This window comes from Rhinopithecus roxellana, chromosome 14 (assembly GCF_007565055.1).
Source record: "Rhinopithecus roxellana isolate Shanxi Qingling chromosome 14, ASM756505v1, whole genome shotgun sequence".
NCBI classification, from domain to species: Eukaryota; Metazoa; Chordata; class Mammalia; order Primates; family Cercopithecidae; genus Rhinopithecus; species Rhinopithecus roxellana.
In genome coordinates this window covers 88,067,123-88,085,541 of record NC_044562.1, presented here as the reverse complement: position 1 = coordinate 88,085,541, position 18,419 = coordinate 88,067,123, and the positions used below count along the sequence as shown (strand labels likewise).

The following is an 18,419-nucleotide window of genomic DNA, read 5'->3' as shown; positions in this document are numbered from 1 at the left end:
CAATCAGGGAGCCTGTTGTTGAACGCGCGCTCTCACCCAATGAGAGGTTTGGTTGTTGCGCTGCAGTTGGCAGGCTGCTGCGGGAGGCGGTGGCGGTAGGAAGCCGGAGACAGCAGGGTGACAGGTAGGCGGTGGTGCTGTCTTTGGGGAACGCAAAGTGCTAGGTGAAGAGGGTTTTTCTTCTCCCTCGGCCGCGGAAACTACAGAGGGGAGCTGGCGAGGGTGGTCTGGAAAGGCGGTAGCTGGTGTGTTGGTGGTCCCAGAACCTCTCGTAAACCAGGTAGCATCTTGGGAGGGTCCTGAGGACGAGAAGGCGGCAGCCGAGGCTGGTGGAAGCCGAGCCCTGTGGGTCGACGTGGGGGCCCACCTAGGGCGTGGGGGCTGCGCTGGCGCCAGCAGAGAGGGAGGAGGGAGGCGGGATCAAGGCGGTGTAGTGAGGGCTGAAGGGATTCCTTGCACAAAGCCCCAGGCGAGAAAAGGACACGGCGTTGAAGACAGCTAAGAGAAATCCCAGTGATTGCTTCTTAGGGCTATTTCCTGGGGGTGGTGAGGGGGAGCGGAGAATAAAAATATTTACTGGCGGTCAGATCCTGAAGACTCATTATTGTTGTACATTATGTAATCTTTGGCTGTTATTTACCCAAACAAGTAGGTTGACCCTCCTGGGAGAGAAGGTCTTGCAACCTATTAATGTATTAGAACACTTTTTTCCTTGACTTGAGTGTCTTTTACCTTGGCAGGTTCTGTAGGCGAAGGGTGGTAGCATGGAGGATAGAGTAGTCACGAAGAGCTTATCCCAAATATGGACTTGACAGATACTAGTTTGCGATGAATGTGGCCAGGTTCATGTTTTGTAGTTTGTGAATTTATTTGAGGGTCAAGGCTGACAACATTTTAAAAAAATATTCAGGAAAGTGGGGATCCTTAAAAAATTTACAGTGAGAGCTAAGTGTAAGTTGGAAAATGACTAGAAAATTAGTTGGCAGATCCCTTCCTCCCCCCAGGATATTGTGGAAGTTAGCGACTGTGCAAATAAGGTGGTGGTCTGAATTTGGGGAAAAAAGTCATTTTTTTTTTTTTGAGACGGAGTTTCGCTCTTGTTGCCCAGGCTGGAGTGCAATGGCGCGATCTCGGCTCACAGCAACCTCCGCCTCCCGGATTCAAGCCATTCTCCTGCCTCAGCCTCCGAAGTAGCTGGGATTACAGGCATGCGCCACCACGCCCGGCTAATTTTGTGTTTTTAGTAGAGACTGGGGTTTCTCCATGTTGGTCAGGCTGGTCTCGAATTCCGGACCTCAGGTGATCCGCCTGCCTCGGCCTCCCAAAGTGCTAGGATTACAGGCGTGAGCCACCGCGCTTGGCCGAAAAAAGTCAACTTTTAAGTAGTTTGTTCTGTAATCAAGTCTGATAAGCTAGTTATGAATTATTAGGTTTAAAAAGTGGACTCTGAACCTCTCGGGCAGAGGCAAAATATATTTATAGATATAATTAACCGAATTATCTTATTTTAAAAAAGTTTTATAATTCATTGTTTCCACAATAAAATGTAGAATTAAAATAGGAATTCTATTCAGTATATGCTATGGAAGGGCAAACGACATAAAAACTTGATTTTATAGCTCATTGAAAAACAATTTTCAAAGAAGCACTGGAAAATAATTTTAAAGGAAGCGTTATAAATTTCTAAAATGTAAGGTGTTTGAAATATTGTCTTTAGCTTAGGAGATAAGGTCTAATGTAGTAGCAGCAACTCTATAATTTTCCTAACTTTATTTCAGTACTGCATGTCAGAAAAACTTTATGTGATTTTTTTCTATTAATGATAATTTATATTCCTATATATGAACCTAAGTCAAAATTTCGTTTTTTCCTCAAAATTTTCATTGGGAAAGAGGTGCATCATTAAAGTTTGTTTGTTCCCAGATGTTCTCAGTACTGAAATATTTGAGAATGCTTTAGATAAAAATTTTAATTGACGTTTGGTGTTTTGTTCTTTGCCTTTTCTCTTTTTCCAAGAATAATGCAATCTCAGTCACAAAGAAAATTTCTGGTTCTATTTTAGGTGCAATTCTGTAGTGTTTTGAGTACCAGTTAAATCTTTGCTTTTATGCGTGTGTGTGTGTGTGTGTGTCTGTGTGTTTCTTCTTACGTAACCAGCCTACTAGAGCTGTCTTAGAGAACTAATGGCTGATTTTGAATGGCCAGTAGGTGTCATTGTAGAATGCAGTAAGTTGAGCATCGAGTAGGAAATTATCAAGTAGTTAAAGAAACACTAGTCCAAATTAGCATATAGTGTGGTTAGATGATTATTTATACGTTATAGAAGTTCTCTCTTATGAAACATTTCAGTATTGGAGCTGTTTATAAATAAGGAATTTGAAACAATGATTGTAAAGGAGTTTGTTTGCCATAAAATAGACCTTGAAAGTGTGTTTTTTAGCCCAGCCCTTAAACTATCTTGACATGTGATTCAGATTTAAGTTTGATTATTTGTAATACACAGTTTTGGCATCGTGTAATAGTTTATTAAGTTCTAGAATGATTGAGATTTTCAGCTTGACTGAATCTTATAGAAAAACCAATGCTACATAATAAAAAACTGATAAAATATGGGCAGAAGTTTCGAAACTAGTTATCACAATAGTACTTTGTATTGTTCTTTTTTTTCCCCCTTAGAGATCCTTGTTCCGAGTTACTGTTCTTTTAAAGCCAGAACAGAAGATTTTTTTTGTCTGTCATTGTCTGTGGCTTCTTATTTTTTTTTGATTTCCAGAGTTGCTTCTTTTTACATTTTTATCTGCTTAGACTATGTGCTTTTCTCGGGATGTTGAACTGAACATTTATTACTGACTAAAATGTAGTGGATTCTGGAGGGAGCCAGCACAGAAAGCTCTGAAAGTAGCTTACATCTGTTCTGAGTACAGCTCCTTACCTTTCTAGCCTTCTGTTGAGCCCTTGTCACTTGGTAGCTCTGCTCCTCAAGCCTGTGATTGATACAGTGTTTTAAAAAAGTTTGGAACTAATTTAAGAATTCTTCATGGAGTTGGAAATAGATACCTCAAAACAATTTAGGAGTTTTTAGAAAGGCATACACATATCACTTATATCATCTCCACTTCCCTTCAGAATCTTACAGATGAGAGGAGTGTGAAGGGGCTAGATGTATTTTGGAAACAAATTCCCTTGATTATTTGGTTCACCACTGGTTTCCACTTCAGAGTGGAAGTGCCTTGATCTGATTAAAAGGCTCTGGCACTTGTGGTATGAAGCAGTAACAGTAGTTTCAGCTTTAGAGAAAGGGCTGCCAAGTCTACTAATTTACTAGTATTTTTATAGCTCAATAAATTGTCATTTCATGTCATAGCTAGGATAGCTTTTTTTTTCTTTCTTTCTTTCTTTCTTTTTTGAGACAGAGTTTCACTCTTGTTGCCCTGGCTGGAGTGCAGTGGCGCGATCTTGGCTCACAGCAACCTCCGCCTCCCAGGTTCAAGCCATTCTCCTGCCTCAGCCTCCGAAGTAGCTGGGATTACAGGCATGTGCCACCACACCCGGCTAATTTTGTATTTTTTTTAGTAGAGACGGGATTTCTACTAGTTGGTCAGGCTGGTCTCGAACTCCTGACCTCAGGTGATCCGCCTGCCTCGGCCTCCCAAAGTGCTGGGATTACAGGCGTGAGCCACTGCACCCATTCTGTCATAGCTAGGATAGTTTTTCTAGCCAGGAGCTGGAGTTGCCAGAAATGAAATTTGTGCTGAATGTTTTGGTTTGGATTAGTTCTTACTTGGCACTTATCTGCTTTCCATAAATCAAACTAATTTCTTTCATGATTCAGACCTGTGCTAATTTGTATAGACATTTCTATCCTATTCTTTTACTGTCCCTGAAAGCTATCTAGTTCTAGAATTAAACTAAAATTGGAAAATAAGAGTTGGAGTAATTCAAGGTCGTTTTCTGATAATGCTATATGATGAATATATGCTTTAATCTTTGCATAAACATTCACTCAGTAATATATACTAAAAATTGGCATTGCAAATGTGTTTACCTTGACTTGGGTCCAGTTTAGAAACTTATGGTTCATCTTTGTGAATTCTAGACTTTCTGTTTGGGTATCTGGCTGCCATGGAGACAAATCTGAGGAAAAATATGAGTAGACTTTAGAGAAAAGCGTAAAAACCCAATTATGTAATATATTAAGAGGTGTGACTTTGATTATTTATAGAATTATAGTACTTTCTAGGTTTGAAATATAACTGCCAAAAAATTAGTCATAAAATATGGTAAATGGCATCAATTTATTGAATGGCAAAGCATGGGTTACAGAATATTTTGTCCTATTTGAACACATGAAACTTCAAAAAGTGTTAGAATCCAATTTATCCATCACCTTTGTCATTATGAATACTTAGCTGTTGATAGTGCTTCTTTTTTTTTTTTTTCTGGTGAAAAGATATTAAGATATATACTTAGAATTAGCCAGCCGAACTCAGTTTAGATGATCCCAATTTTGTTGGCAACCTCCAAAGCATCATAATCAGGAGCCAGTCAAACATATGCCTTCTTCTCTTCATCAGGTCTGATTAGGGTCTTGACCTTGGCCTTATCAATGTTAAAGAGCTTCTTTATAGCCTATTTGACCTGGTGCCTGTTGACTTTAACATCCATAATGAACACAAGTATGTTGTTGTCTTGTATCTTCTTCATGGTAGCCTCAGTGGTCAGCAGGAACCTGATGATGGCATATCTTACAAGGCTATTTGGGCTGCCTCTGGGGCTGCCTTGGGCCACCGGGACATGGGTGCCTTGCAGATCTTCTTTTTTTGTGTATGTGGTTGTGGACTCCTTTCAGCACTGCTTTCTTGACCTTCAAAGCCTTTGCTTTGGCTTCTGCTTTCAAAGGGGGTAGGAGCTTCCTTCTTCGCCTTTGGCACTATCTTGTGAAAAGAGTCTCCCTGATTCTTAATTAATATAGACTGTTGTTAGCTACTAAGACTTGCCAATTAACCTCCTTAAATTATATATATGAAAGGAATTTAAGGAGGTTAATATATATATTATATATATATAATATATATATATATATATATAAAATGGATGAGAGAGACAAGTTAGATACTGAGCAGGGACTGAAAGTTATACTTTTTCCATATTCTTTTCTATTGAGGCTTTTTAATCTGTGTATTCATTCTTTTTAAAATTTATTTATTAGTTTATACTTTTTAAATGAAAAAGGGTGTGGGGATGGGGGAGAGTATACTGCTGTCCTTTCTACATTATAGGGTAACTGTAAGACTCAAATAGAAAACATAATGGCTGGGCACAGTGGCTCAGGCCTGTAATCCCAGCATCTTGGGAGGCCGAGGTGGGTCGATCACTTGAGGTCAGGATTTCAAGATCAGCCTGGCCAACATGGTGAAACCCTGTCTTTACTAAAAATACGAAAGTTAGCTGGGCATGGTGGTGCACACCTGTAGTGCCAGCCACTCGAGTGGCTGAGGCAGGAAAATCGCTTGAACCTAGGAAGTGGAGGTTGCATTGAGCCAAGATTGTGCCACTGCACTCCAGCCTGGGTGATGAAGTGAGACTCTGTGTCTCCAAAAAAAAAAAGGGCAAGAAAACATGAAGGGCTTTTTAAAAATCTAAAGTTAATTTGAATTTGCAGTATTTTACAGTATCTACTGTTTATGGAAAATACTAGGGGAAATGAATATAAAATTTAAGACTTAAATGTTTCCGTTCCTTAAGGTTCTGAATCTTCTCTCATTTTATACTTTGTTACTCTGTGATCTTTTTTATTTAATTACCATCCAAATATGATGGTTCTCAAATCTGTGTCTCTAATCCAGAGTTTTCCCTTGAACTTTCGTTCCTATTCTATACATGTAATTGCCTGCTGGATGAAGATGATCTACAGGTCCTTCAAATATAATATGTTTAAAAGTGAATTCATGTTTTCCCTTTTATCATCTTTCTAACCTGCTGGAGCTGGAACCCTGATGTTGTCTATCTTTAACACTTACCCCTCGTCTGAGCAATGCTGGGTTCTGTTGACTTTACCTTCTTACTCTTTTTTTGATTCCATTTACTTCTCTCAATTTCTATAGCAGCTAGAAATATTATGAAGAGTTAGGGCCTAGAGGCAACTGTGTAGATTAGAATCCCAGCTCTACTGTTTACATCTCAGTGTCCTTATCTTTAGAAATAGAGTTATACAAGCCAACAATTGCAGTCTTGGGCATTTGTTCCAGAGAAACTGAAACTTACATTCATATAAAAATCTGTGTGAATTCTCATAGCATCTTTATTCCTAATAGCCAAAAACTGGAAACATAAATGTTCATCAACAGGTTAAATAGACTATAGTGCATCTGTATCATGGACTGCTATGCAGCAATAAAAAGGAGTGGATTGTTTGATATGTAACAACTTGAATGGGTCTCAAGTGAAAAAAATCTGAAAATTGCATATTCCATGATTCCATTTATATAACATTCTTGAAATACTAAAAATAAAGAGATGGAGAACAGATTCGTGGTTGCCATGGTTTAGTTATCAAGGAGAGGGGAGTGGGTGGGACTACAAGAGTGTCTTGGTGACAGAACAGTTCTGTATCTTGATTGTGGTGGTAATTACATGAGTCTACATATGTGATAAAATTGCATAGAGCTATACACACACATATACATGAGTGCTTGTAAAACTGGTTAGATCTGAATAAACTTTGTAGACTGTAACAATGTTAATTTCCTGGTCTTGATATTTTACTGTAGTTATTCAAGGTGTTCCCATTGAGGGAAAATGGGCAAAGGGTACATGAGACCTGCTGGCAATTTTTTTGCAACTTCCTGTGAGTCTATAATTTCAAAATTAAAAGTTTTTAAGAAGAGTTGTTAGGATTAAATGAGCAGATACACAGAATATTTTTATTATAGTACTTGGTGCATAATAAATATTAGCTGCTATTAATAGTAATAGCAGCAGCAGCAGTAGTAGTTGTTCAGGCCTCTAACCTCTCACTGGGCCTCTCACTAGGACCATTTCAACAGTTGCCATATATATATAAATTATATATATATAAATTATATATAAAAATCTAATTAATATATTTAATAATTATTATCATATTTGGAGACAAGGTCTCACTCTGTTGTCCAGGCTGGAGTGCAGTGGTATGATTACAGCTCACTGCAGCCTCTACCTCCTGAACTCAGATGATCTTCCCATCTCTGCCTCTTGAGTAGCTGGGATCACAGGTGCTTGCTACCACGCCTGCAGGGTAGTTGGCAAGCTGGAGACTCAGGAGAGCTGATGGTATAGTTCCAGTCAGACACAGTCCAAATGCCTGAGAACCAGAGATAACATAGTAGCAGTCACTCAGGCTTGAGACTCTGAAGAGCTAATGTTTCAGTTTGAGTTTGAAGGCAGGAGAAAGTCAAGTCCTTAGGCAGAAGAAACTGACTCTCTCTACTTGGGGGAGGCTTAGCCTTTTTGTCTATTCAGGCTTTCCACTGATTAAATGACATCCACCCACATTAGGAAGGGCAATCTGCTTTACTCAGTCTATAGATTTAAATGTTAATCTCATATGGAAACACCTAGAAAAATGTTTAGCTAAATATCTGGGCAGATGAGATTGGAAACATTTTTATCCCCGGTAGAATGGAAGCTCTCTGACCAGAGAAAAGTGTCATGACATACTGGTAAGAAACAAATGTAATTTGATATGAAAATTTCTGTGATTTCTCTTTTTTTCTTGAGATGGAATCTGGCCCTGTTTCCCAGGCTGGAGTGCAATGGTGCGATCTCGGATTACTGCAGCCTCTACCTCCCAGGTTCAAGTGATTCTCATGCTTCAGCTTCCTGGGTAGCTGGGACTACAGGCATACACCATGACGCCTGGCTAATTTTTGTATTTTTAGTAGAGGCGGGGTTTCACCATGTTGGCCAGGGTGGTCTCCTGACCTCAAGTGATCCACTCGCCTTGGCTTCCCAAAGTACTAGAATTACAGGCGTGAGCCATCGCGCCTGGCCTAATATCTGTGATTTCTATTGGTGACCAAATTATAAAAATATTATGGTTGTTTGTTTTATTGTTTTGCCTATACTCACAATCTAATGACATTATACATTTTAGTTAGAGATTGGTAAAAAGAGTGATACAATTTTCTTCTTATCAAAGTTTATGAGTTTTATTATAGATCCCTGGGGGTCTGTGGACCCTATGTTGAGAACTGCTGTGTGAACAGGAAGGAGAGGGCTTTGAATTGATGCAGGGTTGTATGCTATGCAAAAGCTTCATAGAGGAGGCAACTGTTGGTCTGAGTGTTGGAAGAAGGGGAGGGCAGTTAGGATAGAGTGTAGATGAAAGGCATTCCAGAGAGGAGTGCAGCATAAGAACATGTGTGAGGTGTGAGATAGCCTGGCATATTGTGAAATTGTAGATCAACATTGATGAGGGGAAGTCTGTGTTGAGCCAGGGTATAATTTCTATTCTTGCTGACAAGACCATTTTGTTCATGTGTCTCTTGAGCAAATACTGGTTACAAAGGCCATTTAGCCAAACCAATAGATCCATATCTTTGGTCTCTTCAGGTATAGTGAACAAAGAGATACTGTTTGAAGTTCTGCCTACTGGGAGTTCTTTTTCTCCTGTCCTGTAGGGCTACTTCTCTCTAAGGTCAATGCCAGCATATTGTATGCACCCATGTGTAAACCGGCCTAAGTTTTTTTTTTTTTCTTCTTTCATTTGATCCTAGGGAACTCTACAGGGCCATAGATTAAGGAAGAGTTGATTAGTAGAAGTAAGTGCCATGGGTGTCTGAGCCATTTGTTCTTTTAGCTTACTTGTGCTTTTGGAGCCTCCTATAACCTCATTACAACCATTGTAGTCAGGATTAGTTGGTTATGTAGTGGTACAACCAACCTTCAAATAAAGGCTTAAAATGTGAAAAAGAGATTTATTTCTTCTCATGTAAAATCTTCTGCAAGTTGGGTGATTCCAGGCAGCTGTTCTTCATTTGATGGGTCAGCATTGCGTATCTATATTTATCTCTGCTTCTATTACCATAGTGACAAGAGAAGAACAGGCTGGAGAATTGCATACTGGCACATAAATGTTTCTACAGAAATGATTTCTGCTCTTTGGTAAAAAAAAGTCATAAGGTCACATTTAACTTAAAGAGGATAGAAAAATATAGTCCTCCCATGTTCCCTTGAAAGGTCACATCTGACACACAATATCACTTCCATTTAATGATGGAATGCCGCCAGCACGTATAGCTTTGTGGCTTGGTGGATTGGAACACTCACTTCTTGAGAGTATGTTGGGTCACATGGTCAGTCACTGCTGGGGCTCAAAAGTCAAGCAAGGAGCTATTCTCAAAAGAAGAGTAGTCATCTGCAGAGAGGGCATAACTCTCTTCAGAAGCAGTAGTTCTCATCCAGGGGGACACTTGACAATGTTTAGAGACATTTTGTTGGTCACAATTCAGGGCAGTGCTATTGGCATCTAGTAGGAAGAGGGCAGGGATGCTGCTAAACATCCTATCATGTAAAAGCCATTCACAATGTCAAGGGTGACTAAAATGCCAATAGTGCCAAGGTTAAGAAATCCTGCTTTAGATGGACTTCTGTGCCTTATTGTGATTCTCCTATTAGGGCCTACTGGTAGCTTTATACAGCTACTTTATCATCTACCACAGACACTGAATACCATGAATTTGCTGGATCTTAAGGCCCAAATGGCAGAACATTTTTTTTTTTTTTTGAGACGGAGTTTCTCTCTTGTTACCCAGACTGGAGTGCAATGGTGTGGTCTCTGCTCACCACAAGCTCCGCCTCCCGGGTTCAAGGAATTCTCCTGCCTCTGCTTCCCAAGTAGCTGGGATTACAGGCATGTGCCACCACACCTGGCTAATTTTGTATTTTCAGTAGACACGGGGTTTCTCCATGTTGGTCAGGCTGCTCTCCAACTCCCAACCTCAGGTGATCCGCCCACCTCGGCCTCCCAAAGTGCTGGGATTACAGGCGTGAGCCACTGCGCCCGTCCGGCAGAACATCTTGTAGTGCCACCTTGACCTCTTGCCTTCTCATGTCCTAGGCCCCATTTAAAACTGGCAGCTATTAATGAATTATTCAGGAAATGGGCAGAGCATCACACTAAATATGGTTTATGTTATTTCTAGAATTTAAAGAGTTCCACTGTGCATTGTGCTTCTTTATTTTATTTTATTTTATTTTAGTTTTAGAGATAGGGTCTTTCTCTGTTGCCCAAGCTGGTCTCGAACTACTGGCCTCAAGTAATCCTCCACATCAGCCACCTGAGTAGTTAGGATTACAGGCATAAGCCACTGCTTCCAGCACTATGCTTCTTTCTAAGTGGTGGCGGCAGACTGAGCTATGATAACTTGTCCTTCATTTTTATATTTATTTTTTTTTTTTAGAGACAGGGTTTTACTCTGTCACCCATGCTGGGGTGCAGTGGCATGATCGTAGCTCACTGTAACCTCAAACTCTGGGCTCAAGTGTTCCTCTCACCTCAGTCCCTGGAGTAGCTGGAGCTATAGGTGCACACTACCATGGCCGGTTAATTTTTGTATTTTTTATAGAGACAGGGTTTTGCCATGTTGCCTAGACTGGTCTGAAACTCCTGGGCTCAAATGATCTGCCTTCCTTGGCCTCCCAAAGTGCTGGGATTACAGGTGTGAGCTCCTACACCTAGCTTAGAGTTTTAGTGGTTTTTTTTTTTCCCTCTCTTGTTACCCAGGCTGGAGTGCAATGGTGCGATCTCGGCTCACCATGAGTTTTAGTTTTATTTTTTTTATTTTTTATTTTTTTTGAGATGGAGTCTCGCTCTGTCGCCCAGGCTGGAGTGCAGTGGCCGGATCTCAGCTCACTGCAAGCTCCGCCTCCCAGGTTTATGCCATTCTCCTGCCTCAGCCTCCCAAGTAGCTGGGACTACAGGCGCCCGCTACCTCGCCCAGCTAGGTTTTTGTATTTTTTTAGTAGAGACGGGGTTTCTCCGTGTTAGCCAGGCTGGTCTCGATCTCCTGACCTCGTGATCCGCCCGTCTCGGCCTCCCAAAGTGCTGGGATTACAGGCTTGAGCCACTGCGCCCAGCCTGAGTTTTAGTTTTATAAGATGAAAAGAGTATGGTGATGGTTGGACAACATTATGAATGTATTTAATACCACTGAAATGTACATTAAAAATGGTTAAGATGGTAAATTTTTTGTTAAGTGTGTTTTACCACAATAAAAAAAATTGGGAAAAAACACAAAAGAATAAAAGATGCCAATATTTCAAATATTTTTGCCTTTAGGAAGAACTTATTATGAACTATGTCAGTTAATTAAGTAAAGTTTAAACCAACTGCTTTAAACATTTATTTATTCAGTATTTGAAAGGTTTATTCTAAAATTCAACATAGGCCAGGTGCAGTGGCTCATGCCTATAATCCCAGCACTTTGGGAGGCCAAGTCAGGAGGATTGCTTGATGCCCAGAGTTCAAGACCAGCCTGGGCAACACAGCAAGAACTCATCTCTGAAAATTAAAATTAAAATTAAAAAATTCAACATATTTTCTGGGAATCTATTTTTCTACTTTAATTTTGTGCCTACATACCTAAACAGGTTGTATATCCAACATGTTTTTAGGTTCTTCAGAGTTGGATACTACTTTTTATGGGGGAAAATATTTTTTACTTGAAATACAAGGAATAGATCCTTTCCCCTCTCCACCCCTATGTCACTTAAATGAGAGTGAATTGTATTTAAGATATGCCCAAGCTTTAGCACCCATAATGTAGTCTTTAAAGTATTATTTCCTACTGAAAGGAGTTCCTTGGAGAAATGTGTGGTTCTAGGCCGAAGGCAGGATTTGTGCAAGGTAAGGCTGGAACTTCTTGTCCTAGCAGGAAGCTAGGAAGTTATCTTCATTAACTAGGTTTATGTCAAAAGGGCTTAGGAGCTTTGTAGAGGGTCCTTCAAGACCATTCCCACATTTCATGATTTCCAAGATTGACTCTCAGGACTCAACATTTTATTCACAGTTATAGTTTATTACAATGAGATGATACAAGGCAAATCAGCAAAGCAAAAGGCAAATGGAATGAAGTCTGGAAGAAACCAAGCTCAAGCTTGCAAGAATCCTCTCCCAGTAGAGTTGCAAAAGATGCCATTAATTTTCCAGTAGTGACTTGTGTGCAGAGCCTCAGGTTAGCACCTAATGAGATTTTAAGGGCTTCTCAGACTATTCCTGAGTATGCATATAGCTCTGAGTACACATCCCTTTGCATAAATATGACCTTCTGGATTCCCGGGAAGTTGTTGGAGCTTTTCAGAGTCCTTTATGGACATCTCATTCCCCAGCTTCTCTTTTCTGGGTTTTTTGTTTGTTTTTGAGGTAGGGTCTCACTCTGTTGCCCAGGCTGGAGGGCAGTAGTATGATCTCGGCTCACCGCAACTTCCCGCTTCCGGGTTCAAGCAATTCTGCCTCAGCCTCCCGAATAGCTGGGACTATAGGTGTGTGCCACCATGTCCAGCTAATTTTTATATTTTTAGTAGAGGTGGGGTTTCACCACGTTGGCCAGACTGGTCTCGAGCTCCTGATCACAAGTGATCCACCCGCCTTGGCCTCCCAAAGTGCTGGGATTACAGGCATGAGCCACCGTGCCTGGCTCCCAGCTTTTCTTTTTAGGCTTTTTGACTTGCCTGTTGTTTGCCCTAACTGTATCCACTGCCTTAGGCAGCCAGGATATTAAATTACTGCTCCTGTTTTAGACAAATACCCCTAGGGAAAAGACTTTGCACTGGTTGATCTTCAAGTCAAATTAAAGAAGTCCTTGCAAATGGGGTCTGTATTAGTCCATTTTCACACTGCTGATAAAGACATACCCGAGACTGGGAAGAAAAATAGGTTTAATGGATTTACAGTTCCTCATGACTGGGGAAGCCTCACAATCATGGCAGAAAGCAAGGAGAAGCAAGTCACATCTTACATGGATGGCAGCAGGCAAAGGGAGAGCTTGTGCAGGGAAACTCCCATTTTTAAAACCATCAGATCTCATGAGATTCATTCATGAGAACAGTGGAGGAATGATCCATCCCATAATTTAATCATCTCCCATGACACATGGGAATTGTGGGAGTTAGAATTCAAGATGAGATTTGGGTGGGGACATAGCCGAACCATATCAGGGTCTTCCAGGAACTATCAGACGGGTCAAATAATTAGTTTTTCAGGAACGAGGCTTTGAAGGCATTGCAGACCAGTCTGTCACCTTTAGTGGCTGCCCGTCTGCTGTCTCTTAGTGTGATTGTGGGCTATTTGTTGTCAAGGCTACTGTGGAGCTGGGGAGGTGAAATGGGAATAGGGCAAGTTAAAACTCCTTGAAGGCTGGGCACAGTGGGTACATCCTGTAGTCTCAGCTACTTAGAGATTCAGCTACTTTTCTTGAATAAACACTTCCCAGATTGCGTTAACCTTTTGCCTAATTTCCAAAGTTCTGAAAAAGTTCATTCTGATACTTTTTACCAGTGTCTTGTTGCTTTTATGGAGGAGAGGATTTTCTGAGGTCATTACTCTGCCATGACCCCAATAACACTTAGGTGAATAGGGATCTTTTCTTGCTTCCCTGTACATCTAGTGACTACCTGCTTTGTCTAGCCACTGAAATAGGGACTGTGGATTTAGTGGTGAATAAGAAGACAACCTCCTGCCGTAGGAGAAAATAGGCAGTAAACAAGTACTAGTAAATGTGGAGAATAGTAAAGCAGATCATGGGATAGAGAGTGATTGTGATTGGTGATGAGTAGTGGGTTTTTTTTTTTTTTTTTTGGATTGAGCAGAGACCTGGATGAAGTAAGAAGGAAACCAATGTGTGCAGCTGGGCAGCAAAGGGAATAGAAGCACAAAGCCTCTTAGGCAAGAACGAGTTTGGCATGTTCAAGAAACATTAAGAAAGCCCATGTAGCTAGAGCAGGCAGATATCCAAAAAAGGACGAAGATAATTGACATCACTAAATTTATATGGATAATTTAAAAGTATTGATATCCAGGACCTATAAGTGGACAACTATGATTTTTGTTAGATCACTGTTTTCATTACCTTCTTCAGTAGGCTAACTCCCCTGCAGCCTGGGGACCAGGAAGGGATGCTGCATTGAGTTCTAATGCTAATACAAACCTGTGTCATTTTGAACTAAGAGCTGGTTTCTAGTTCCTGGCATTGAGTGTCTCTCAGAATGTCTTGGTAGGCACTCAGTTAATAAGATCTGTTTTGAGAATTACAGTGATGAACACTTTTTAATGTCCTTTATAGTAGATGTATGAATGATTTTCGACTCCCCTCTTTAACATATGTATTTGTTACCTTTTATTGTGTAGCCCCAAAATTTAGTAGCTTAACATGACAACTATTTTATTTGCTGACAATTCTATGGGTCGGTGGCACGATCTTGTCTCACTGCAACCTCTGCCTCCTGGGTTCAAATGATTCTCCTACTTCAGCCTCCTGAGTAGCTGGGATTACAGGTGCCCACCACCATGCCTGGCTATTTTTTTTGTATTTTTAGTAGAGACAGGGTTTCACCATGTTAGGATGGTCTTGATCTCCTGACCTCATGATTCACCTGCCTCGGCCTCCCAAACTGCTGGGATTACAGGCATGAGCCACCGCGCCTGGCTTGGGCAGTTCTTTTTTTGATCTTCCCTGAGATTACTCATGTCATTTCACTGGGACTGTTATTTAAGATGGCTTCACTCACACATTTGTTGGGTAGTGCTGGCTGTTGGCCGGCCTATGTCTATTCATTAGGCTAGCTCTGGCTTCTTCACATGGCTGCTAGATTTTAAAAGTAGAAAGAAGGGCAAACTCCAGTGTGCAAGTACTTTTCAAACCTTTGCATTACATGGGATAGTTTTGCATTCCTATAAATGTTTTCGAGCTCTGCTCTGGGATGCAGTTACATTTATTTGAAAATAGTTCCAGATTTTGATTTTACAGATCATCTGCGGTCAGGAGTTTGAGACCAGCCTGGCCAATATGGTGAAACCCTGTCTCTACTGAAAATACAAACATTAGCTGGGCATGGTGGCGGGCACCTATAATCCCAGCTACTTGGGTGGCCCAGGCTGGAGAATTACTTGAACTCAGGAGGCGGAGGTTGCAGTGACTGGAGATCGTGCTATTATACTCCAGCCTGGTTGACAAGAGCGAAATTCTGTCTCAAAAAAAAAAAAAAAAAAAACCACACACACACACACACACACAAAAAGATTTTAAGATTTAATAGAGAGTACTGGATCTGTGTTCGCTGTAGGGCTAGTAAGTCCCCATTACTTAGGAAGAACTCTTATGTGTACTTGACCCCATCCTCAATGGAATTGGTGAGAAGTGGCACTATTTCTGGCCCAGTGTAAGTTCTGGACACTGCTACCTCTAATCTGGTGCTTCTTTTCCTGGCTTCTGGTAGTTTCCTCACACATACAGTGTGCTGATCAGCTTTCGTTTTACTACTAGAGTCCTTTGCAGATCTCCAGGGTTTGTTCTCAGTACAGCTCTCCACGTTACCCTGCCCTCTAACACTTTGGTCTACCTGTACTCTTAGCTCTGCCTCCTTAACTCAGAGAGTCTACCAGTTTTCACTTGCCTTTCTCTTCCTTACCCTGCATCCTAGAAAGTCTTAAGGAAGGAAGTTGAGGCAACTTCATTGTTCTTCATTGTCTACGTCCAGTGTCATGAAAACTTGTGTTTCATGTATTTTCTTTCTTTCTTTTTTCTTTTTCTTTTGAGATAGAGTCTTACTCTGTTGCCTAGGCTGCAGTGCAATGGCACAGTCACTTCTCACTGCAGCCTTCACCTCCCAGGTTCAAGCGTTCCTCCCACCTCAGCCTCCTGAATAGCTGGGACTACAGGCATGTGCCACCATGCCTGGCTAATTTAAAAAATTTTTTTTGCAGAAACGAGGTTTCACTGTGTTGGCCAGGCTGGTCTCAAACTCCTGGGCTCAGTCTGTCCTCCTGCCTTGGCCTCCCAGAGTGCTGGGATAACAAGTGTAAGCCACTGTGACCTACCTTTGTTTCATATTTTCTTTCGTGTTTTTTTTTTTCCCCTACTCCTGTTGCCCAGGCTGTAGTGCAGTGGCATGATCTCGGCTCACTGCAGCCTCGCCTCCCCGGCTCATGTGATTCTCCTGCCTCCGCCTCCTGAGTAGCTGGGACTACAGGTGCATACCACTGTGCTGGGCTAGTTTTTGTAGTTTTAGTGGAGATGGGGTTTCACCGTGTTGCACAAATTAGTCTCGAACTCCTGAGTTCAAGTGGTCCACCCTCCTTGCCCTCCTTGCCCTAGGATTACAGGCATGACCCACCATGCCCAGCCTTCTTCCATGTCTTAAATTCAGGCGAGAAGGTAAATTCACTTTCTGTCACTCTATCTTGTTGAGAAATGGAAGGCCCTTCACTCCTCACACTTTTCTCCTTCTCTAGTATTAGGCTTATGATTGAGGATTGGGGTATTCTCTATGGTCTTGGACCAATCTCAGTTTTGGGCTGGTTTTTGTGCCAGGACCTTACAGTTTTCCTGCCCCCACCCCACACAATGACAGACTAGGCAATACATATGCTTAATACTAAGGGAATGATTAATTGAGGGAGAACTGATATCTTTATGAGTCTTCCCAACTCATGAACATGGTATATCCTCCGCTTTATTTAAACTGTCTTTATTTTCTCTTGAAAATGTTTTCTTGTTTTCATTGTAGAAGTCTTATACATCTTTTGTTAGATTTATTTCTAGTCTTATTTTTTTAATGCTGTTGTAAGATGCATTTTTAAAAATTTGTGTTTGGTTTATAGAAACACAATTTTTTTTTGTATTAATTAACCTTATATTCAGAAACTGAGTCTTGCTCTGTCCCCCAGGCCGGAGTGCAGTGGTGCGATCTCGGCTCACTGCAACCTCTGCCTCCTGGGTTCGAGTGATTCTCCTGCCTCAGCCTCCCAAATAACTGTGATTACAGGCACCTACCACCACACTTGGCTAATTTTTATATTTTTAGTAGAGATGGGTTTTCACCATGTTGGCCAGGCTGGTCTCGAACTCCTGACCTTAAGTGATCTGCCTGCCTCAGCCTCCCAAAGTACTGGGATTATAGGCGTGGGCTACTGCACCTGGCTATTTATTATACTGGTTCTTAAAAATAGTTAGGAAGTCTTTATTCTTATTTTTATTTTTTTCCTTTTTCGAGACAGGGTATCACACAGGCTGGAGTGCAGTGGCGCCATCTTGGCTCACTGTAACCTCTGCCTACCGTTTCAAGAGAGTCTCCCTCCTCCGCATATTTATTATTTTCTATTCTCGGGATGACTTTTATCATCTTGGTGTGGTTTCTCCTGTAACTGGAATAATTCACTGGTGAAAACATCTTTACTTGAGATTTTCTTTAAGGAAAGATTTTTAATAATACATTCCATTTCTTTATTTGCTTTGGGGCTGTTTGGATATTCTGTTTTTTTCAGCATTAGTAATTTATATTTTTAAGAAATGTGTCCATTTTATACTGACATGGTTTTCTCTTTGTTTTGTTTTGGGGGGATTTTTTTTTTTTTTGAGACAGGGTCTCACTTTGTTGCCCAGGCTGGAGTGCCGTGGCACAGTTACGGCTCACTGCAGCCTTAAACTCATGGGCTCAAGCAATCCTCCCACCTCATAGCCTCTTAAGTAGCTGGAACCACAGGTGTGCGTCACCACACCCAGCTTATTTTTTAAATTTTTGTAGAGATTTCTTCTTTGACCTATAGATAATTTGGGAATGTAATTTTAGGCCAGGTGCAGTGGCTCATGCCTGTAATGTCAGCACTTTGGAAGGCCGAGGTGGGTGGATCACAAGGTCAGAGGATTGAGACCACCCTGGCCAATGTGGTGAAACCCCGTCTCTACTAAAAAAAAAAAAAAAAAAAAAAGCCGAGGGTGGTGGCAAGCACCTGTAATCTCAGCTACTTTGGGCGCTGAGGCAGGAGATTCGTTTGAACCCAGGAGGCGGAGGTTGCAGTGAGTAAAGATCGCGCCACTGCACTCCAGCCTGGGAGACAGAGCGAGACTCTGTCTCAAAAAAGAAGAAGAGAATTCAAATTGTGTTGTTGCTAGGTACAGTGTTCTGTATTAGTCATTTTGGTTGTTTGTTAATTGCACCATTCACATCTTACTGAGTTTTGGTTGCCTTTTCTGTCAGTTTGCTGAGAGAGATGTGGGTCTCCAACTATTATTATGGCTTTGTCTTTTTCTCCTTTTAATTCTGCAAATTTTTGCTTTGTGTGTTTTTCTTTTTTTTTTTTTAGGACAGAGTCTTGCTCTGTTGCCAAGGTGGGAGTGCAGTGGTATGATCGTGGCTCACTGCAGCCTTGACCTCCTGGGCTC

General features: G+C 41.2%; 1 protein-coding gene across 4 annotated transcripts in view; it reads left to right on the top strand.

Moving 5' to 3' along the window:
• Positions 1-46: 46 nt before the first annotated feature.
• FAM126B (family with sequence similarity 126 member B) overlaps positions 47-18,419 on the top strand; it is an 85,347-nt gene continuing 66,974 nt past the window's right edge. For 3 of the 4 annotated variants that reach the window (XM_010375489.2, XM_010375488.2, XM_030916341.1), the window contains exon 1: positions 47-124. The gene's annotated coding sequence lies outside the window, so the exon portion shown is untranslated. The other variant, XM_030916340.1, reaches the window with a different exon arrangement.